Source organism: Chiloscyllium punctatum, chromosome 2 (assembly GCF_047496795.1).
Source record: "Chiloscyllium punctatum isolate Juve2018m chromosome 2, sChiPun1.3, whole genome shotgun sequence".
Lineage (NCBI taxonomy): Eukaryota > Metazoa > Chordata > Chondrichthyes > Orectolobiformes > Hemiscylliidae > Chiloscyllium > Chiloscyllium punctatum.
Window position 1 is genome coordinate 16,029,618 of NC_092740.1, and position 23,866 is coordinate 16,053,483.

The window sequence follows — 23,866 nt, forward strand, 5'->3', positions numbered from 1 at the left end:
TTTTATGTAATCTGTTCTCCACTGTCTGAAGATACATTTTATCTTTCCTGCTGAAATTTCTAGGATATCCACATAAATTAAACCTTAATCCACTGGTGCTTGCAAATTTGTCATAAGGGACCATACACATTTTGCAAAAGCCTTGACTTTATTCCATTTCACAAATCATAACCTCTTCTCCTTTCCCATCTTGCAATGAGCAACAATTTCAGTTGAACTTGATAACCCTGAGTAGCTCACTGAAACAAGATGTAAGATATGCACTACATATTGCAGTACTACCCACTTAAATCGATATCATGAGGACTGTTCTAATTTTGCCAACAGAAATGGATGTAATATATCTAAATTACATCAACACAATTTCTTAATGCTATATTTCTACTTCTGTTATTGTGTGTATTAACTTATTTTGCTTTTAGTCATTTAAGAATCTGATTAAAAAGCAAAATGAGAAGTGTTCTTTGCAGATCAAATCTTGTGTAACTTTTAAAAATAGCTGGCTGCTTCTATCACTGTTGATGGCTTTGGTTGACTGCTCCGATCCTACACACATTCTGAATGCTTCCTTGTAAATCACATGATTAATATTGGCTTATGTTGGCTTTTCATCAATTTCAGCCTCCTCAGCTTCTTGGCAGTTATCCTGGCCCCTCATTATTGAAGCAGTGATATGCTCATTTTTTGAGTGCTAGAGTATAGTGCATGTTCTCATCCATTTGCACAGAAATGTATATGTGCTGTTTTTTTATGCCAAGACATTCATGCACAGTCTGAATGGTGGCATCTTCAACTTCATCAGTTGTGAATCCATCATCACTTAGACCATGGAGATTATAGGCACAAAGCAACTTAGAATTATCCCGCGGTGTCCAGTTTTTCATTAGATCTGCAGCAGACCCAATAGATTGTCTGTACACTCTTTCCTTACACCAGTAGCTTACGACGTTTCCACTAATGGTGTTTAAACTTTTGAATAAGCCCTAAATCCATTGGATGAATTAAGTACATGATATTGGAGAGAGAAACCAATTTAATGGCTCATATTGACATGAGAATTTCATTACTTAAAGACACTATTTTTCTGATGTTTTGACCTTTTCATTATGAGAAGCTGTAGTTTTATCTAGTCATGTCACTTGGTAATGGTGAGAATTGAAACATGGTTGAAACACTTTATCCCACAGTCCCTTGGTGCAGTCAGGTATGTGTCACGTCTGGCAGAATGTCATGGACCCTCCATACATCAATGTGAAGCAAGATCAGTCTGCACAATAATCCTCACTGCAAATTTTCTTCTACAAAGTAGCATGATAGGTCTTGAAACAACTGAACCACCTTCAGCTGCAATTTTCCATATTTAACTGATCAGAATAGTCTGGATCTTTTCAAAAACTCATAACAATTAGTTGTTTTGCTGGGGTTTTGATAGAATTATTTGGCTAATTCATTCTCAACATCATTGCATTTTGCAGTTTTCTTATCCTTATCTGGTGTGCATGATGCTGCTTATGCTTTACAGGCACTGTGGCAAACTTCTGAACAGACTTCTTATGTGGAGTTTCCATTCTGAATTGCTTTGATTCCTGGAGTAGTGTTTGCAAACATTCTTAGGTTAAGTTTATGATTAATTATAATCTTGGTAGCTAAAGAAATGTGTGATGGGCATTCACAATATGTTTAGTTATCAGCATAATAAACACACATCAACTTTCTGATGTAGAACATAGAATATTACAGCGCAGTATAGGCCCTTTGGCCCTCAATGTTGTGCCGACCTGTGGAACCAATCTGAAGCCCATCTAACCTAGACTATTCTATTCTTGTCCATATACCTATCCAATGACCATTTAAATGCCCTTAAAGTTGGCGGGTCTACTACTGTTGCAGGCAGTGTGTTCCAAGCCCCTACTACTTTCTGTGTAATGAAACTACATCTGACATCTGTCCGCTATCTATCACCCCTCAATTTAAAACTATATCCCCTCATGCCAGCCATCACCGTCTGAGGAAAAAGGCTGTCACTGTCCAATCTATCTAACCCTCTGATTATCTTGTATGTCTCAATTAAGTCACCTCTCAACCACCTTCTCTCTAACAAAAACAGCCTCAAGTCCCTCAGTCTTTCCTTGTAAGACCTTCCCTCCATACCAGGCAACATCTTAGTAAATCTCCTCTGAATACTTTCCAAAGTTTCTGTATCCTTCCTACAATGGGGTCACCAGAACTGTACACAAAACTCCAAATGTGGCCACACCAGAGTTTTGTGCAGCTGCAGCATGATCTCGTGGTTCCAAAACTCAATCCGGCCTGGAGGAAGAACGCCTCATCTTCCACCTCGGAACACTTAACCCCAAGGCATCAATATGGATTTCACCAGTTTCCTCATTTCCCCTTTCCCCACCTTACCCCAGTTCCAACCTGCCAGCTCAGCACCATCCTCATGACCTGTCCAACCTGCCAATCTTCCTTCCCACCTATCCACTCCACCCTCCTCTCCGACCTATCACCTTCCTCCCCACCCCCTCCCATTTATCTCTCCATTCTGGAAGCTCCCAGCCTCATTCCTGATGAAGGACTTTTGCCCAAAACGTTGATTTTCCTGCTCCTCGGATGCTGCCTGACCTGCTGTGCTTTTCCAGCACCACTCAAATCTTGACCCAAAACTCAATCCCTGTACTAATAAGAGCTGACGCACCGTATGCCTTCTTAACAACCCTATCAACCTAGGTGCCAACTTTCAAGGATCTGTGTACCTGGACACCGAGATCTCTCTGCTCATCTACACTACCAAGAATCCTACCATTAGCCCAGTACTCTGTATTCCTGGTGCTCCTTCCAATGAATCCCATCACAGTTTTCTGCATTAAACTCCATTTGCCACCTCTCAGCCCAGCTCTGCAGCCTATCTATGTCTCTCTCTAACCTACCACCTCATTCATCACTATCCACAACTCTACCGACCTTAGTGCCATCCACAAATTTACCAACCCATCCTTCTATGCCTTCATCCATGTCATTTACAAAAATGACAAACAACAGTGGACCCAAAACAGATTCTTGCAGTACGTCACTATGAACTGAACTCCAGAATGAATAGTTCCCATCAACCACCACCCTCTTCTTTCAGCTAGTTAATTTCTTATCCAAACCACAAAATCACCCTCAATCCCATGCCTCTGTATTTTGTGCAGTAGCCTACCATGGAGAACCTTACTGAAACCCATTTACACCACATCAACAGCTTCACCCTTATCTACCTGTTTTGTGAGGCATGATCTACCCTTCACAAAACTGTGTTGACTATCCCTAATCAACTTATTCTTTCTGAATGATTGTAAATCCTATCTCTTAAAACCTTTTCTAACACTTTACCCACAACCGAAATAAGGCTCACAGGTCTATAATTTCCATGGTTGTCTCTACTCTCCTCCTTGAACAAGGGAACACCATTTACTATCCTCCAGTCTTCTGGCACAATCCTGTTGCCAATGGCTCAGCAATCTCCTCCCTGGCTTCCCAGAGAATCCTAGGGTAAATCCCATCCATCCAAGGGGACTTATCTATTTTTACACTTTCCAGAATTGCTAACACCTCCTCCTTATGCACCTCAATTCCAATCTAGTCTAGTAGCCTGTATCTCAGTATTCTCCCTAACCACATTGTCTTTTTCTAGTGTGAATACTGATGAAAAGTATTCATTTAGCACTTCCCCTATCTCCTTTGACTCCACACACAACTTCCCACTACTATGCTTGATTGACCCTAATCTTACTCTAGTCATTCTCGTATTCCTGATGTACCTATAGAAATTCTTAGGGCTTTCCTTGATCCTATCTGCCAACGACTTCTCATGTCCCCTCCTGGTTCTTAGCTCTCTCTTTAGCTCTTTCCTGGCTAACTTGTAACTCTCAAGCGCCCTAACTGAGCCATTTCATCTCATCCTAACGTAAGCCTTCTTCCTCTTGACAAGAGATTCAACTTCCTTAGTAAACCACGGCTCCCGCACTCGACAACTTCCTGCCTGCCTGACCAGTACATACTTAGCAAGGACATGTAGTAGTGGTCCTTGAATATACTCCACATTTCCACTGTGCCCATCCCTTGCAGTTTACTTCCCCATCCTATGCATCCTAAACCTTGCCAGATCGCATTGTAATTGCCTTTCCCTCAGCTATAACTTTTGCCCTGTGGTATATACCTATCCGTTTCCATCACTAAAATAAACAAAACCAAATTGTGGTCACTATCACCAAAGTGCTCAACTACCTCCAAATCTAACACCTGGCCAGGTTCATTACCCAGTATCAAATCTAACGTGGCCTTGCCCCTTGTTGGCCTGTCTACATACTGTCAGGAAACCCTCCTGCACACATTGGACAAAAACTGACCTATCTAAAGTACTTGAACTATAGTATTCCCAGTCAATATTTGGAAAGTTAAAGTCCCTCATAATAACTACTCTGTCACTCTCTCTCCTATCGAGGATAATCTTTGCTATCCTGTCCTCTACATCTTTGGAACTATTTGGAGGCCAACAGTGTAACCTCCTTTTCTGTTTCTAATCTCAGCCCATACTACCTCAGTAGACGAGTCCTCAAAAGTCCTTTCTGCAACCGTAATATTGTCCTTGACTAACAGTGCCACACCACCCCTTCTTTACCATTTTCTCTGTTCTTAGTGAAACATCTAAATCCCAGAACCTGCTGTACCCATGCCTCTGAAGTGGCCACAACATTGAAATCCCAGGATAAAATTAGCCTGGATGAAAAAGTATGTTTTATCAAATTAAGCCTACCAGTTTTTTTTGTGTTGATGTTGACATCAAAATCCCAGAACCATAGAATATAGAACAGTGCAGTGCAGAAGAGGCCCTTCGGCCCTCGATGTTGTGCCAACCTGTGAACTAACCTAAGCCCATCGGCCTACTTATCCAAGGACTGTTTAAATGCCCCTAATGTGGCTAAGTTAACTACATTGCAGGCAGGGCATTCCACACCCTTACCATTCTGAGTAAAGAACCTGCCTCTGACATCTGTCTTAAATCTATCACCCCTCAATTTGCGGTTATGCCCCTTCGTACAAGCTGATATCATCATCCTAGGAAAAAGATTCTCCCTGTCCACCCTATCTAATCGTCTGATCATCTTGTATGTCTCTATTAAATCCCTGCTTAGCCTTCTTCTCTCCAATGAGAACAGACCCAAGTCCCCTAGTCTTTCCTCATTAGACCTTCGCTCTAGACCAGGCAACATCCTGGTAAATCTCCTCTGCACCTTTCCAATGCTTCCACATTCTTCCTGTAATGGGGCGACTCGAAATGCACACAATATTCCAGGTGCAGCTGCACTAGTGTTTTGTACAGTTGCAGCATGACATCACGGCTCCGGAACTTAACCCCTCTGCCAATAAAACCTAACACACTGTATGCTTTCTTAACATCACTATCAACCTGAGTTACAACTTTCAGGGATCTATGTACATGGACACCAAAATCCCTCTTCTCATCCACACTACCAAGAATTTTTCCATTGACCCAGTATTCTGCCTTCCTGTTATTCTTCCCAAAGTGAATCACTCCACATTTATCTGCATTGAACTCCTCCATTTGCCACATCTCATCCCAATTCTGTAGTTTATCCAAGCCCCCCTGCAACATTCTTCCACACTGTCCACCACTCCACTTGCAAACTTACAAACCCATCCACCTATGCCTGCGTGCAAGTCATTTACAAAAATGACAAACAGCAGTGTCCCAAAACAAGTAACTGGATACCAGGCTGAATATTTTCCATCAACCACCATTTCTTACAGAAAGCCAGTTTCTAAACCAAAAAGCTAAATCACCCTCAATCCCATGCCTCCACATTTTCTCCAAAAGCCTACCATGTGGAACCTTATCAAAGGCTTTACTGAAGTCCATGTCAACTGCCCTACCCTCATCCATATGTTTGGTTACCTTCTCAAAAAACTCAGAGTTTTGTGAGGCATGACCTGCCCTTGACAAAACCATGTTGACTATCTCCAATCAAATTGTTGCTTGCTAGATGATTATAAATCCTATCTCTAATAATTCTTTCTAAAACTTTTCCTCCAACAGACGTAAGGCTCACTGGTCTATAATTATCTAGGTAATCTCTACTGCCCTTCTTAAACAAGGACACAACATTTGCAATCTTCCAGCCCTCTGGTATTAAACGTGTAGATAATCACTCAAAGATCAAGGACAAAGTGTCCACCATCTCCTTCCCAGCTTCCCAGAGAATCCTCGGATAAATCCCATCAGTCCCAGAGGACTTATCTACTTTCACACCTTCTAGAATTGATAACACCACCTTCTTACCAACCTCAATTCTTTCTAGTCTAATAACCCGTATCTCAGTCTTCTCCTCTACAATATTCTCCTTTTCCTGAGTGAAATATTCATTTAGCACCTCTCCGATCTCCACAGGATTCACACACAACTTCCCACTTCTGCCTTTGACTGGCCCTATTCCTACCTTAGTCATCCTTTTATTTCTCACAAATCTATAGAAACCTTTAGGGTTCTCCTTTATTCTACCTGCTAAAGAGTACTCATGTCCCCTCCTTGCTCTTCTGAACTCATTCTTTAATTCCTTCCTCGCTAATCTATAACTCTTCATTGCCTCATCTGAACTATCTTATCTCAACGTCACATAAAGTTCTCTCTTCTGCTTAACAAGAGATACAATTTCTTGAGTAAACTACAGTTCCTTTATCACTTCCTGCCTGCCTGACATGGACATACCTATCAAGGATCCACAATATCTGTTCCTTAAACCAGCTCCACATTTCCATTGTCCCCATCCCCTGCATTTTGCTACCCCATTCTGTGCCTCCCAAGTCTAGCCTAAGCACATTCTTATTGCCCTTCCCCCCATCCTCTGTGACATGTAGCTATCCCTTTCCATCGCTAAATTAAATGTAACCTAATTATAGTCACTCTCTCCAAAGTGCTCACCTACCGCTAAATCAAACACCTGGCCTGGTTCATTACCAAGTACCAGATCGAGTGTGGCATCCCTTCTTGTCGGCCCTTTGACATATTGTGTCAGGAAACCCTCTTGCACACATTGGGCAAAAACTGATCCATCCGACACACTAAAGTTATAGCATTTCCAGTCAATTTTGGGGAAGTTAAAGTCCCCCATAAAGACCATCCTGTTTCTTTCATTCCTACCCAGAATCATTTTGCCAATCCTCTCCTCCACATTCCTGCAACTTTTCAGAGGCCTACAAAATAAAGTCCCAGCAGTGTGACCTCCTGTTTCTAACCTTAGCCCATACCACCTCAGTACACGAGTCCTCGTCAAAAGTTCTTTCAGCCGCCGTTATACTGTCCACGACTAACAAAGCCACACCTCCCCCTCTTTTATCGCTTTCCCTGCTCTTAATGAAAGATCTAAACCCTGGAACCTGCGACATCCATTCTTGACCCTGCTCTATCCATGTCTCTGAAATGTCGAAGTCCCAGGTACCTATCCATGCTGCAAGCTCACCTCCCTTATTCCAGATAGTCCTGGTGTTGAAGTAGACACACTTCAAACCAGCTTGCTGTCTGCAAGCACACTCCTGTGACCATGAAATCCTGTCCATGTCTTCACTACGGTCACCCTCCGGTACACTGGAACTGCACCACAGGTTCCCATCCCCCTGCTGAGCTATTTAAACCCACCCAAATAGTACTAGCAAATTTCCCACTCAGGATATTAGTACCCCTCTGGTTCAAGTGAAGACCGTCCTGTTTGTAGAGGTTCCACCTTCCCCAGAATGAGCCCTAATTATCCATATACCTGAAACCCTCCCTCCTGCACCATCCCTGCAGCCACATGTAGTCCCTAATGTCTCTCCTCGTTATCACGTGGCTCGGATAACAAACCAGAGATAACAACTCTAGTTTGTTCTAGCTCTCAGCTTCCACCCTAGTTCCCTGAAATCCTGCCTTACATCCCTATCCTTCTTTCTACCTATGTCATTGCTACCTATGTGGACCACGACTTGGGGCTTGTCACCCTCGCCCTTCAGGACCCCAAAGACATGACCCGAGACATCACGGACCCTGGCACCTGGGAGGCAACACACCAATCGTGAGTCTCGTTCATTCCCAACGAACCTTCTATCTGAGCCTGTAACCATTGAGTCCCCAATGACTAACGCTCTCCTCCTTTCCCCCCTTCCCTTCTGTGCAACAGGGATAGACTCTGCCAGAGACCTGCACCCCACTGCATACTCCTGGTAAGTCATTCCCCCCAACAGTATCCAAAACAGTATGCTTGTTTTTCAGAGGAATGACCACAAGGGATTCCTGCACTGACTGTTTTTTTCCCCTTCTAACATTTACCCAGCTTTCTTCATGCCTAGGAGTAACTACTTCCCTGTAACTCTGATCTATCACAGACTCTGTCTCCCGAATGATGCGAAGTTCATCCAGCTCCCACTCCAGTTCCCTTTATGTGGTCTCGGAGGAGCAAGAGTTTGGTGCACTTCCTGCAGATGTACTTGAATGGGACACTAATGGCGTCCCTCACCTCAAACCGTCATGTAGATATCACCTAAGTGATATCACCTTGCCAGCAATGCCACATCCTGTGAATGAATAGTATAAATAACCATATAGTGATTAAGTATTTTGTATTCATACACAAAAAAGGAACTAGAGCTCCTGGAATATTTATGTTGATTTGAGTGTGACTTGGACATAAAGGTGCTCAGTTGTGCCGGACTGTAATTAAGAGATTTAAAGCAAAATGTGAATGGTGGAAACCTGAAACAAACAGAAAATGCTGGAGAAACCCAGCAGATCAGGCAGCATCTGTGGAGAGAGAACATTTTGAGTCTAATATGATTATTCTTCAGAATTGTAAGCAGTTGGAACATAGTGATTTTAACTACAATACAACCTTAATTATCCGAACATCAATTATCCAAATTTTGCACTATCTGAACAAGATTTTCAAGTCCCGTAAAAATGGCATTAGGCAACTCAGCATTCAGTTATCAGTTAGACAACATTATGGCGACTATTGCCGGATAACCGAGGCATGCTCGGATAGCCGACACTCATAAATTACCACTTGTTTACGATCAGATCAGTTATCCGCACGATCACTTATCAAATCACTTATCACTTATCTCGTCTCATTTGGATAATTGAGGTTGTTCTATACAGTGATTAGTTGACTTCTTTAAAAACAAAAGATGCTTAACACAACAGTGGTTGTGAAAACTACAAAAACTGGACTATTACACAAACTGGTAAAATTCTACTTGCCTTATTTGCTGCTCATGAAAATGTGAAAGTTATTTTGCACAAGCAAATATTTATTAGCAGTTCAAAACATACAAAAGTTAGCTGACATATAACCTTAATGTCACAATTTAGTCATGAAGTTATCTCTCATGAGACATGACCTGAACTTAAAAAGTTATGTGGATAGTAACTGGGTTATCCTCTTTTCATTCCAAAGATTTTTGCTGCTTTTATTTCATTGAACAAATCTTAAAAGACTGTATGATTTAAAATTATTGTTAATAATGACTTGTATATTTCTTTATATGTTGCTTTTCTGATTCTGTACACTAATTTAGATGACTTTAATTGTCATAAATCTCTCTAGAGATTTTAAAACTTTTCATTTACTCTTTGACTTTTCTCTGTCTAATAGCTGTCTGTTAGAGATGTATTCACTGATGTATTACTGTCTTTCAACTTTTATGCTGAATTCTACAAAGAGAAAACATCCCTTTTCCTCAATCCAATATGTTTAACACTGTTCAACATGATTTTAATTTTGATGTATTTTTCCTACATTGTTTGTATAAATTACTTCCTGATTTTCCCATTGGTACCATGATGTCATTCTGGGAGTAGAGTGAAATGGAATACAATCATTTGTAAATTTATAGTTGATAGATTAATATAAAACATTGCATCCTAAGTATGTTCTGAGACAAGGTATATATAATGACACCTCACCAACAAACTGATCGAGCTCCATAAAATTAATTTTTCCATCAGGAGTTTGAAGCTTTCTGTCACCACACTGCCACTAAATATTGCAGTTGTTCCAGTGCTTTGTCCACGATGTGAGAAAAGGCTTATCTGCACCATAAACAGTAGCGTGTACCTGATGGCCTGAATTGTCTGTTAAGTGCTGTAAAATTCACTGATTCAATTTATAGTTTATTAAAATAGTCAGAATTGAAGACTGCAGAGATTGAAATATTGTTCACTGGTTTTTGCTCCATCTTTGCCCTTTCTAAAAGCCTGATTCATATTAATATTTGCAAGTTTTAAAAAGCTAGGGAGCATTTTAACAAAAATAATCAAGCTTCCCACCACACTAACCTAAGGCAGTGATTTTTGACATGAGGGAGTAAAATTTTCCTTAAGCTGTATGTCATAGAGTCACAAAGCCATAGAGTATGGAAACAGACCCTCTGGCCCAACCAATCCACGCTGACCATGCAAAATTAAACTACCTCCACCTGCCTGCACTTGGCTCAAATCCCTCCAAACCTTTCCTATTCATGAACTTATCCAAATGTCTTTTAGACATTGTAACTGTACTTGCATCCACCACTTCCTCTGGTAGTTCATTCCATACACAACCATTCTCTCTGGCAGTTCATTCCACACCCAAGCCATTCTCTGTGTAAAAAAGGTTGCCCCTGATGTCCTTTTTAAATCTTTCTCCTATCACCTTAAAAATGTGTCCCCCAGTATGAAATCCCCCATCCTAGGAAAAAGAGCTTTGTCATTTGGCTTATCTATGCCCCTCATGATTTTATAAACCTCAGTAAGGTCACCAAACAACCTCCTACGGTTCAGTGAAAAATGTCCCAGTCTTTCCAGTCGATATTTCTATCTCAAACCCTCCATTCCTAGCAATATTCTCGTAAAATCTTTTCTGAACCCACACCAATTTAATAATATCCTTCATATAGCAGGTCAACCAGAACTGCATGCAGTATTCCAGAAGAGGCATCACTACTGTCCTGTATATGATGATCCAACTCCTATACAGTCAGTTCTGCTAAATCATGGTTGTTCTGTTCTCGTGCAATCCCATGTTATAGGAAAATCGCGTAATGGCAGCACCATTTGCTAATTGGGCTGGAATTGTGTTATAACAAATACATGCTTTAAAAGTTTATGCAGTAGAAACAGTGTCTCAAATTCAGCAGAAGTGGATACTGCAGATGCTGGAAATCAGAATCTATATTAGAGTGGTGCTGGAAAAGCATAGCAGGTCAGGCAGCATCCGAGGAGTAGGAAAATCAATGTTTTGGGCAAAAGCCCTTCATCAGGAAATGATGAAGGGCTTTTTCTTGAAACGTCGATTTTCCTGCTCCTCGGATGCTGCCTGACCTGATGTGCTTTTCCAGCACCACTCTAATCTAGACAGTGTTCCCAATTCGTCAATCGCACTATAGCAAATTCACGTTAACGAAACGCCCATTATAGCAGAATTACCTGTACTTGGAGGTCTGAGCAATGAAGGCAAGCATGCTAAATGTCTTCTTAACCACCCTGTCTACCTGTGACACAAATTTCAAAGAATTATGCACCTGAATCCCTCGGTCTCTTTGTCCTACAGCAAGTATGGCACGGTGGCTAAGTTGTTACCACAGCTCCCTCACAGCGCTAGGGACTTGGGTTTGATTCCAACCTCTGGCAACTGTCTGTGTGGAGTTTGCATGTTTTCCCCGTGTCTGCGCAGGTTTCCTTCAGGTGCTGTGGTTTCCTCCCACGATCTAAAGATGTGCATGTTAGGTGAATTAGTCATGCGAAATTGCCCATAATATTCAGGGATGTGTAGATTAGGTGCATTGCTCAGGGGTAGACAATGGATAATAGGGTAGGGGAACGGGTCTGAGTAGGTTACTCTTTGGAGGGTCATTGTGGACTTGTTGGGCTGAAGGGCCTGTTTCCACACTGTAGAGCTTCTAAAATTCTATAAAAACCACCCAAGGCCTTACCATTAATTGTATAAGTCCTGTCTTTTTTCTATGATCAAAATGCAATATATCTCACATTTATCCAAACTGATCTCCATCTGTCATTCCAGCTGAGATAACATTCTTGACTCTAAAAGTTTTACAATGGTTTCTCTTTGTGTTGGATTTTCAAATTTGCTAAACATTTTGTTATTAAGATAATGAGGGGAAAGATGCATTTTGACTGAAAGATTAAATGGTGAGAGACTACTGTATTTTTATGGCAACAATAACATTTTGAAGGCACTACTCATTCTTACCGTGTTCGACTTCCTGGATCTTCACCAAATAGGATCCTGTTTTTTTTAAAAAATTGTCACGGTATGTGAGCCTTGATGGCAAGCTCATAATTTATTGCCCGTCCCTGGTTGCTTATGGTGTTAGGCTATCACATTGAATATACAAGAAATAATAAAAGTTTTCAAACACATGAGAAGTCTGGATAGAGAAGAAAGAGAGAGACTCAAAAATAAAGGACTGAAAATGCAAAGGCACTAACTTAAAGTGATTTGCAAACATAGCAAATGTCAGCTAAGAAAAACTTCACCTCAACGCGTGCCAAGGATCTGGAACTATGGTGGAGGCCGAGTCCATGCGGCATTCAAGAGGACATTTGATGATATTTGAATTTAAACACTGGACTAAATGGTGTGTATTTTTCGCTAAGTCAGAGTTGTGTTAAGTCTTTTAGGAAGGATTCCAACATGCAGTCTGGTGCGATTTCTTGCTATATTTTCTAAACTTGCCTCATTAATTACCTAATCTGCCCAATGGCATCCCTCATATATGATTCGCATTGCACCATGCACTTTTCCTGGACAGCCCAACACGCAGCAGATATACTTGAATGCCCAGTATCCCTTATACCCACAACACCTTTAAAAGCCAGTTAAGTACCTGGACAAACAGTCAGTCCGGAGCTGCTTTGCACAGTTCCTGAGATTTTACCCAGACATGGAAGATGGGGGAAATCTTCACAGTTTTGCAGGTAGTGGCCTGGAGGTCCTGCCAGACAAGGTGGTACAGACATAGGAGGTCCTCTACCCAAGCATTGGAGGCCACGACAGCAAACCATGCCATCCTGGTTCAAGATTGTGACCCTGGTGAAGCCAACTGGAGTAATGCACAGTGCTGAATTAAAAGTTCAATGACCCCCTTCATTCTGCCAGGGTAAGTGCCACTATCTTGTCTCACACTTGCTCTAGTTCTGCTATTGAACCCCACCCCACCCACAAGGCTTATGCTTTATCACTCCCACTATTGTCTACTGCAGTTCTGGGTACACTAATCCTGTGTGCCCCCTGTGTGGCCTACTCACTATGTAAGTCACCTCCCTACCTGTACCAAAATAACAGCTGTACCACCCCACTTTCATCTCTCTTAATATGTGTGCATCTCTCATTCCAGGAGGAAAATAAGCCTCAGTGCAGAGGGTGGAGGGCTGCCTGACATTTGGTTCCTCACCCCTTATTTGAAGATTGCTCTATGTCCTGAGTGGCTGAGTGACTGTTTCCATGCCCCTGGACTAATATCAAAGGTGGTACTTGACTTACTGTGCCAAGGTTGCCTAAGTGAAGACTATCTTCCTTGATGTAACTGAGCCTTGTTTTCATAGTCATCTAGCTTTTTTTGGTGAATTTGGTAAGATAGAAAACTGCATAATAATGAGGTGAGTTGGGTCGACAACAAGGCATTTAACACGCAATGATCCCCCTTGATTTTCAAATTGCCATTGCCTAAGAAATACACCTCACATTTGTTAAAAGCATAAAAGATGGAGCAAGATCCCCCAACATCAAGATTGCCTCACCAAACCTCTCGTCAGATTCTGCCACAGATCTCACTATAACCCAAATCACTCAGACTCCTATAAAATTCAAGAGTATTGGGGAGAGGCAAAAGAATGTTACTAAGCCCTAAAGTTTGTTGGAAAGCCAGTGAGACACGATAGGCTGAGTGGCCTATGCAATAACAAATCTCTGTGGTGTTGGTATACCCACATGGAATGTAGTTTCAGGATTTTGGCCCACTGATGGTTGATGTTTGATGTCAAATGGGTGAATGCCTTGGAACTTACAGGTAGTGATGCTCTTATGCATCTGTTGATGAGGAGAGGTTGCGGGTTTGAAAAATGCTGTCAAGGGAGCCTGAGTGAGTTGCTGTGCCAGTGTGGGTGGGATGTAATTTTAAGGTAGTGAATGGAATGTCTATCAAAAAGCTTAAGAATGCAAGAATTCATGAAACAGTGGCAGGATATAGCCACTCAACCTTTCCAAATCTGCTCAGCCATTAAGTATGATCACTTGATTTTCTACCTCATCTCCACTTACCTGCCTACTCCTCATATGCTTTGGAGGATCAAAGTTTTTTAAATCTAAGTTTTGAATGTACTCAATGATGGAGTATTCCCAATCCTCTGGGTAGACAATTCCAGAAATTGACGGACCTCTAAGTGAAGAAATTATTAAGTTGTTTCAGAACAATCCCTTATTCTGAGCCTGTCTTCCATATTCCACATTAGAGAGACAGCATAATTGGTTGGTTTAATATAAAACTACAGTCCCAGACAAAAATCGTATCACTTTCAAACTTAATGATATTTTCGAGTGTTGTTAGAGCTGCACTCATTCAGGCAAGTGGAGCATATTACATTGCACTAATGTCATGCCTCTTTAGGGAAGTGTGCTGAAAGCTAAGCTTTGCTATTCCTGTAGTTATCACAAAAATTAAAAATTTTATGAAAATGTGGAACATCATAGAACATTTACAGCACAGTACAAGCCCTTCAGCCCTCGATGTTGTGCCAACCCGTGAAACCGATCTGAAGCCGCATCTAACCTACACTATTCCATTATCATCCATATGTTTATCAAATAACCATTTGAATGCCTTTGAAGTTGACGAGTCTACTACTGTTGCAGGCAAGACATTCCACGCTCTTACTACTCTCTGAGTAAAGAACCCACCTCGAACAAATTCCTGATGAAGGGCTCTTGCCCGAAACGTCAATTCTCCTGCTCCTTGGATGCTGCTTGACCTGCTGTGCTTTTCCAGCACCCCACTCTCGACTCTATATCTATCAACCCTCAGCTTAAAGCTATATCCCCTTGTGCTCGTTCATCGAGGAAAAAGGCTGTCAGGTCATTTATAAAAATGTCTTGATTAAGTCATCTCTGACCCTTCTCTTTAATGAAAACAGCCTCAAGTCCCTCAGCCTTTCCTCATAAGACCTTCCCTCCATACCAGGCAACATTCTTGTAAATCTCCTCTGCACCCTTTCTGATGCTAGAACTGTACGCATTGCTCCAAGTGAAGCCGCACCAGAGTTTTGTACAGCTGCAACATGACCTCATGGCTCTGAAACTCAATCTCTCTACCAATAAAAGCTAACACACCGTATAAAGATTAGAGTGGTGCTGGAAAAGCACAGCAGGTGTGGCAGCATCTGAGGAGCAGGAAAATCAACGTTTCAAGCAAAAACCCTTCATCAGGAATGAGGCTGGGAGCCTCCGGTGTGGAGAGATAGATGTGAGGGGGGTGGGACTGGTAGCTAAGAGTGCGCTAGGTGGATGAAGGTGGGGACGAAGGTGATAGGTCGAAGAGGAGGGTGGAGCGAATAGTTGAGAAGGAAGATTGGCAGGTAGGACAGGTCATGAGGATGGTGATGAGCTGGCAGGTTGGAACTGGAGTAAGGAGGGGGAAGAGGGGAAATGAAGAAACTGGTGAAGTCCACATTGATGCCTTGGGGTTGAAGTGTTCCGAAGCGGAAGATGAGGCATTCTTCCTCCAGGCGTCGGGCAGTGAGGGAGTGGCAGTGGAGGAGGCCCAGGACCTGCATGTCCTCGGCAGAGTGGGAGGGGGAGTTGAAACGTTCGGCCATGGGGCGGTGGGGTTGATTGGTGCGGGTGTCCTGGAGATGTTCCCTAAAGCGGTCTGTGAGAAGGTGTCCAGACTCCGCAATGTAGAGGAGACTGCATTGGGAGCAATGAATACAATAAGTGACATTTCTGGATGTGCAGGTAGATGTGGAAGGCTCCTTTGGTGCCTTGGATGGAGGTGAGGGGGAGGTGTGGGCACAGGTTTTGCAAGTCCTACAGGTTTGTGAGGCATGACTTACTCTTCACAAAACCTTGTTGACTATCCCTAATCAATTTATTCCTTTATGGTTGATTATACATCCTATCTCTTATAATCTTTTCCAGCACTTTACCCACAATGGAAATAAGGTTCACTGGTCTATAATTACCAGGGTTGTCTCTACTGCCCTTATTGAACAAGAGGCCAACATTTGTTATCCTCAAGTCTTCTGGCTCTATTCCTGTATACAATGATGACACAAAGATCAAAGCCAAAGGCTCGGCAATCTCCTCCCTGGCTTCCCAGAGAATCCTAGGATAAATCCCATCCAGCCCAGGGGATTTATCTATTTTCACACTCTCCAGGATTGCTAGCAAGTTTCCTTATAAACCTCAATCCCGTCTACTGTAATAATCTGTAGCTCAGTATACTCCTTGACACCATTGTTTTTTTCTTGTGTGAATACTGACGAAAAATATTCATTTAGCGCATCTCCTATCTCTTCGGTTTCCATGCCCAACTTCCCATTACTGTCCTTGACAGGCCCTAATCTTACTCTAGTCATTCTTCTATTCCTGGCATACCTATAGAAAACTTTGCCTCGATCCTACCTGCCAGAGACTTCTCATGTCCCCTCCTGAGTCTTCTTGGCTCTCTCGGTCCTTCCTGGCTAACTTGTAATACTCAAGCATGAGGGGTATGTCAGGTTCCAAGAGATCAATTGTGTTAGGGGATTCTCTAGTCCGAGGTACAGACAGATGTTTCTGTGGCCAGCAGTGAAAAATCAGAATAGTGTGTTGCTTCCCTGGTACCGGGATAAAGGATGTCTCAGAGAGGGTGCAGAATGTTCTCACGGGGAGAGGGGCCAGCAAGAGGCTATTATCCAGATTGGAACCAACGACATATGAAGGGAAAAAGTTGAGATTCTGAAGAATGATTACAGAAAGTTAGGCAGGAATTTATAAAAGAGGTCCTCAAGAGTAGTAATATCTGGAATACTCCCGGTGCGATGAGCGAATGAGGGCAAGAATAAGAGGAGAGAGCAGATGAATGCATGGCTGAGGAGCTGGTGTATGGGAGAAGGATTCATATTTTTGGATCATTGGAATCTCTTTTGGGGTAGAAGTGACCTGTACAAGAATGACGGATTGCACCTAAGTTGGAAGGGGACTAATATACTGGCAGGGAAATTTGCTAGAACTGCTTGGGAGGATTTAAACTAGTAAAGGGGGGGGGGGGGTGGGGGTGGTGGGTAGCACCCAGGGAGATGGTGAGGAAAGAGATCAATCTGAGACTGGTACAGTTGCGAACAGAAGAGAATCAAACAGTCAGGACAAGCAGGGACAAGATAGGACTAATAAATTAAGCTGCATTTATTTCAGTCGAAGGGGCCTAACAGGGAAGGCAGATGAACTCAGGGCATGGTTAGGAACATGGGACTGGGATATCATAGCAATTACAGAAACATGGCTCAGGGATGGGCAGGACTGGCAGCTTAATGTTCCAGGATACAAATGCTACAGGAAGGATAGAAAGGGAGGCAATAGAAAGGAGTGGCATTTTTGATGTGCTGAGGGAGGATTTTCCTGGAAATACATCCAGGAAAGTTATTTGAGTGAAACTGAGAAATAAGAAAAGGATGATCACCTTATTGCGATTGTATTATAGACCCCCTAACAGTCAGAGGGAAATTGAGAAACAAACTTGTAAGGAGATCTCAGCTATCTGGAAGAATAATAGGATGGTTATGGTAGGGGATTTTAACTTTCCAAACATTGACTGAGACTGCCATAGTGTTAATGATTTTGATGGAGAGGAATTTGTTAACTTTGTACCAGAAAATTTTCTGATTCAGTATGTGGATGTACTACTAGAGCAGGTGCAAAACTTGACCTACTCTTGGGAAATAAGGCAGTGCAGGTGACTGAGCTGTCAGTGGGGAAGCACTTTGGGGCCAGCGACCATAATTCTATTAGATTTAAATTAGTGATGGAAAAGGATAGACCAGATCTAAAAGTTGAAGTTCTAAATTGGAGAAAGGCCAATTTTGGCGGTATTAGGCAAGAACTTTCAAAAGCTGATTGGGGGCAGATGTTCGCAAGCAAAGGGACGGCTGGAAAATGGGAAGCCTTCAGGAATGAGTTAACGAGAATCCAGAGAAAATATATTCCTGTTAGGGTGAAAGGAAAGGCTGGTAGGTGTAGGGAATGCGGGATGACTAAAGAAATTGAGGGTTTGGTTAAGAAAAAGAAGGAAGCATATGTCAGGTATAGACAGGATAGATTGAGTGAATCCTTAGAAGAGTATAAAGGCAGTAGGAGTATACTTAAGAGGGAATTCAGGAGGGCAAAAAGGGGACATGATATGCTTTGGCAAATCGGGTTTTTACAAATACATTAAGGACAAAAGGGTAACTAAGGAGAGAATAGAGCCCTTCAAAGATCAGCAAGGTGGCCTTTGTGTGGAGCTGCAGAAAATGGGGGAGAAACTAAACAAGTATTTTGTATCAGTATTTACTGTGGAAAAGGATATGGAAGATATAGACTGTAGGGAAAGAGGTGGTGACATCTTGCAAAATGTCCATATTTCTGTGGAAGAAGTGCTGGATGTCTTAAAACACATAAAAGTGGATAAATCCCCAGGACCTGATCATGTGTACCCTAGAACTCTGTGGGAAGCTAGAGAAATGATTGCTGGGCCTCTTGCTGAGATATTTGTATCATTGATAGTCACAGATGAGGTGCCGGAAGACTGGAGGTTGGCTAACGTGGTGCCACTGTTTAAGAAGGGTGGTAAGGACAAGCCAGGGAACTATAGTCCAGTGAACCTGACGTTGTTGGAGAGAATCCTGAGGGACAGGATGTACATGTATTTCGAAAGGCAAGTCTCCTGCCCCACTGAACTCATTTCTACCTACCTCAACACTGTCCTATCCCCCCTCTCATCCAGGAACTCCCCACATACGTTCGAGACACGACCCACGCCCTCCACCTCCTCCAAGACTTCCATTTCCCCGGCCCCCAACGCCTCATCTTTACCATGGATATCCAATCCCTCTACACCTCCATCCGCCATGACCAGGGCCTCCAAGCCCTCTGTTTCTTCCTCTCTCGACATCCCCAACAGTACCCTTCCATCGACACTCTCATTTATTTGGCCGAATTGGTCCTCACCCTTAACAATTTCTCCTTCGAATCCTCCCACTTCCTCCAGATCAAAGGGCACCCGTGTGGGCCCCAGCTATGCCTGTCTCTTTGTTGGCTATGTAGAACAGTCGATCCTCTGTAATTACACCGGCACCACTCCCCACCTCTTCCTCCACTACATTGATGACTGCATTGGCGCCACCTCGTGCTCCTGCGAGGAGGTTGAGCAATTCATCAACTTCACTAACACATTCCACCTGACCTTAAATTTACCTGGACCATCTCTGACACCTCGCTCCCCTTCCTGGACCTCTCCATCTCCATTAATGATGACCGACTTGACACCGACAGTTTTTACAAACCCACTGACTCCCACAGCTACCTGGATTACACCTCTTCCCACCCTACCTCCTGCAAAAGTGCCATCCCGTATTCCCAATTCCTCAGCCTCCGCCGGATCTGCTCCCAGGAGGACCAGTTCCACCACAGAACACTCCAGATGGCCTCCTTCTTTAGAGACCGCAATTTCCCTTCCCACGTGGTTAAAGATGCCCTCCAACGCATCTCGTCCACATCCCACACCTCCGCCCTCAGACCCCACCCCTCCAACTGTAACAAGGACAGAACGCCCCTGGTGCTCACCTTCCACCCTACCAACCTTCGCATAAACCAAATCATCCGCCGACATTTAACCCTACTGCGAAACCTCTTGCAAGGATGCCTGCCTTGAAGGAGTTTTCCTCCTCTCTCTACAAGAATCTCAGGGAGTCCCTCTCCCACTGCAACTTCCAGGTCATTTCCTCTGTCCTGATTAGGGATAGTCAACTTGGCTTTGTGCATGGGCAGTCATGTCTCACAAACTTGATTGAGTGTTTTGAAGAAGTAACGAGGATTGATGAGGGCAGAGCGGTAGATGTGATCTATATGGACTTCAGTAAGGCGTTCGACAAGGTTCGCTGTGGGAGACTGGTTAGCAAGATTAGATCTCACAGAATATAGGGAGAACTAGCCAATTGGATATAGAACTGGCTGTAAGATAGAAGACAGAGGGTGGTGGTGGAGGGTTGTATTCAGACTGGAGGCCTGTGACCAGTGGAATGCCACAAGGATCAATTCTGGGTCCTCTACAATTTGTCACTTACATAAATGGTTTGGATGTGAGCATAAGAAGTACAGTTAGTAAATGTGCAGATGACACCAAACTTGGAGGTGTGGATAGTGAAGAGCGTTACCTCAGATTACAACAGGATCTTGACCAGATGAGCCAATGGGCTGAGAAGTGGCAGATGGAGTTTAATTCAGATAAATGTGAGGATCCCTCGCTCGACCACCTCCTCCCTGCCTAACAGGTACATACTTATCAAGTACAGGCAGTAGCTGTTCCTTGAACAAGCTGTACGTTCCAATTGTGCCCAACCCTGCAGTTTCCTTTCCCATTCTGTGCATCCTAAATCCTCCAATTTCCGTCTTTTTAGACCCATGTTGTCAGAAAGTATGGACTGGATTTTTGAACTTAACAAGAAAGGCTATGGATGTAGGTTTGCTTGCTGAGCTGGAATGTTCATTTCCAGACGTTTCATCACCTTACTAGGTAACATCTTCAGTGGGCCTCCGGGCGAAGCACTTGATAATTGCTGCTTTCTATTTATATATTTTGTTTTCTTTGGGTTAGTGATGTCATTTCCTGTGGTGATGTAATTTCCTTTCTTTTTCTCAGGGGGTGGTAGATGGGGTCTAACTCGATGTGTTTGTTGATCAAGTTTTGGTTGGAATCCCATGCTTCTAGGAATTCTCGTGTGTGTCTCTGGCTTGTCCTAGGATGGATGTGTTGTCCCAGTCGAAGTGGTGACCTTCCTCATCCGTATGTAAGGATACTAGTGTCATTTTATGGCATAAAGTTGGAAAATGTGATTGGTTTAGTCAGATCTTTATATAACAAAGGCAGACATGATGGGCTAAATGGCCTTGCTTTATGCTCTATATGTCTGAGTATCAAATCTCAAAATCTGAAATAAACCAAAAAAGTGATGGAAGTACTCAGCAGATTAAGCAGCATTTGTAGAGAGGAACTGAGGTACGTTTTAGGTCAAAGATTCTGACCTTTCATCAGAACATGTTTCATCATTGCATCACGCACTTGTGCCTTATCGATGATGGAGAGGCCTTGAATAGTCAGGAGGTAAAAATAATAACTGCAGATGCTGGAACCCAAATTCTGGATTAGTGGTGCTGGAAGAGCACAGCAGTTCAGGCAGCATCCAACGAGCAAATCTCAGGGAGTCCCTCTTCCACAGCAACTCCCAGGTCATTTCCTCTGCCCTGAAGCTCTTCAACCATGTCGTGAAACAAACTCGGTTCCACAGCCACATTTGCTTCCTCAGTGCATGCCTCCGTGACCAACTCATCCCACACGGACTCTTCCTCATTTCCCCATCCCCCACCTCATCCTAGTTTCAAACTTCCAGTTCAGCCCTGTCCCCTTGACTTGTCCGACCTGCCTAGCTCCTTTTCCACCTATCCACTCCACCCTCCCCTCCCTGACCTATCACCTTCATCTCCTCCCCCACCCCCACCCCCACCCCCACCCTCCTCTAGTTTATCTCTCCATGCTTCAGGCTCACTGCCTTTATTCTTGAATAGTCAGGAGTTGAGTTACTCATTGCAGATTCCCAATCTGTAACAGCCACAATATTTACCCAGCTAGTGCAGATAATGTTCTGGTCAATAATAACGCAAAGATGTTGAACTGTAATCATGGCAGCCTGACCACTTTTCTCAGCGTGTGACTGATATATACACACAGCACTTAAAATGAAGGTACCTCCAAAAGCTGATTTACTAGTATTATTGCATGGAAGCCTCCATTACTGAGCTCCAACACATTGATGTTCCTTAGAGTGATTGAGAATACAGGTGCTGATGGAACCCAGTGAGGTAATCCTGTGCATGTCAATCTCCATTTGCTACAAGGAGTACAACCTCATTCTCCAACCTACCCTAATAGCTAAAATCCTTCATCCTTGGATCTTTTTTGGTAAATTCAAGGACCTTCACATCTTTCCTAAAGTATGGTCACAGACTGGGTACTGTGTTCTTATTGGCCTTAACAATAAGGTTCAGAATGATTTCCTACATTTGTATTCTTATGTACTGGATTTGGTGGAGCTTTCAGAAAGGTGAGTCATGACCAGGGTAGGAAGGGTTGCTGTGGGCGAATCAGTCAGGAGTGTCTTTTGCAGAAACCCAATTATAGAGTAGCAGTGGTTGGTTAGCTTGGATGGCTGGTTTGTGATGCAGAGTAGCACCAATAGTGTAGGTTCAATTCTTGCACTAGCTGTGGTTATCATGAAGGGCTCTCTTTCTCAACCTCTCCACTCACCTGAGGTGTGGTGACTGTCAGGTTAAACCATCACCAGTTGTCTTTCTCTAATGAGAGAATAGTTCTGTGGTCTGTTAAGATTATGATGACTTTGCCTTTTATGTTGTAGGAAAGTTGACCATAATTAAGTTGGGAGCAAGAAGACTCCCAATGGGTACTTGCATTTGGCCCATTAATAATAAGCTTAAAGTTTATTATCCCAAAGCCTAAGGACTGTAGTAGTAACTCAGGGTTTTAGTGGAGTTGCATTATTTACCCATACCTCTCCAAGGCCGTCCAGCATATACTGTTTGGTTGGCCTCAGCTCAGTGGTGACATCCCTCATTGAGAACTAAAAATTAGCATCTTGATGCGTCCCCCCTCCTCGCCTCTTGTGCTAACCTGGTTTCACTTGTGACCTGTAATCCAGCAACGATCCTGGTCCTGGGCATTAGTACATTATTGACAGCCTCCGCTGTTGTTAGTGATACTACGTACATTGGAAAGCTGCTATCTCTGATTGGCTCAGTGACAGGATTTCTCCTCACCGGAGGTTTCATTTCATTCACTGCCTGATGTTGGCCAGTGAAGTGTCTTAAAGGCTCTTAATTGCATTGGCTTCCTCAATTAGCAGCAGTTCTCCACCTGGTGGGTGCGAGGATCCATGTCATTGAACAAAATCCAGCCCAAATCTCATAACGAAATCCAGGATTTCATATGATTTGCTAATTACTCTTTCAGTTTGTCTGGCCACCTTCAAATATCTACACGTGTGAATCTGTGATGTCCCTCTGTTCTTGCACACTTTTCAGTCATTATTTCCTTTCCTTCCCCGCACCCCCTCCATCACTCTGCCAAAATGAATCACCTTACACTTCTATGTGTTCAATTCCATCAGTCATTTATCTGCCCATTCTGTTAACTGTGTCCTGTTACTCCACATTTCAGTGTCCAAGACAGTTATATATAGATCTAGAAAAGTAGTAATTTTGGCATTGACCTTTGGGGAACTCTTATTATGATGTATTATCTCCAATCTGATAAACTTCCATAGAACATGACTTATTTTCTGCCCTTAAGCTTTTTTTCAAATTCACACTCACACCAACCCTCCTAACTGTGAGGTTCCATTTTGTTAACCTTTCTTTTATCGGGTACTTTTTCAAATAGAACATATATCGCATTATCGCATAGGGCAGCACGGTGGCACAGTGGTTAGCACTGCTGCCTCACAGCACCAGAGACCCGGGTTCAATTCCCGCCT

At 43.0% G+C, this 23,866-nt stretch overlaps 1 protein-coding gene across 2 annotated transcripts in view; it reads left to right on the forward strand.

Annotated features, from left to right (window-relative positions):
• rgs12b (regulator of G protein signaling 12b) overlaps positions 1 to 23,866 on the forward strand; it is a 275,051-nt gene that overhangs the window by 202,427 nt on the left and 48,758 nt on the right. The gene's annotated exons all lie outside the window — the stretch shown is intronic.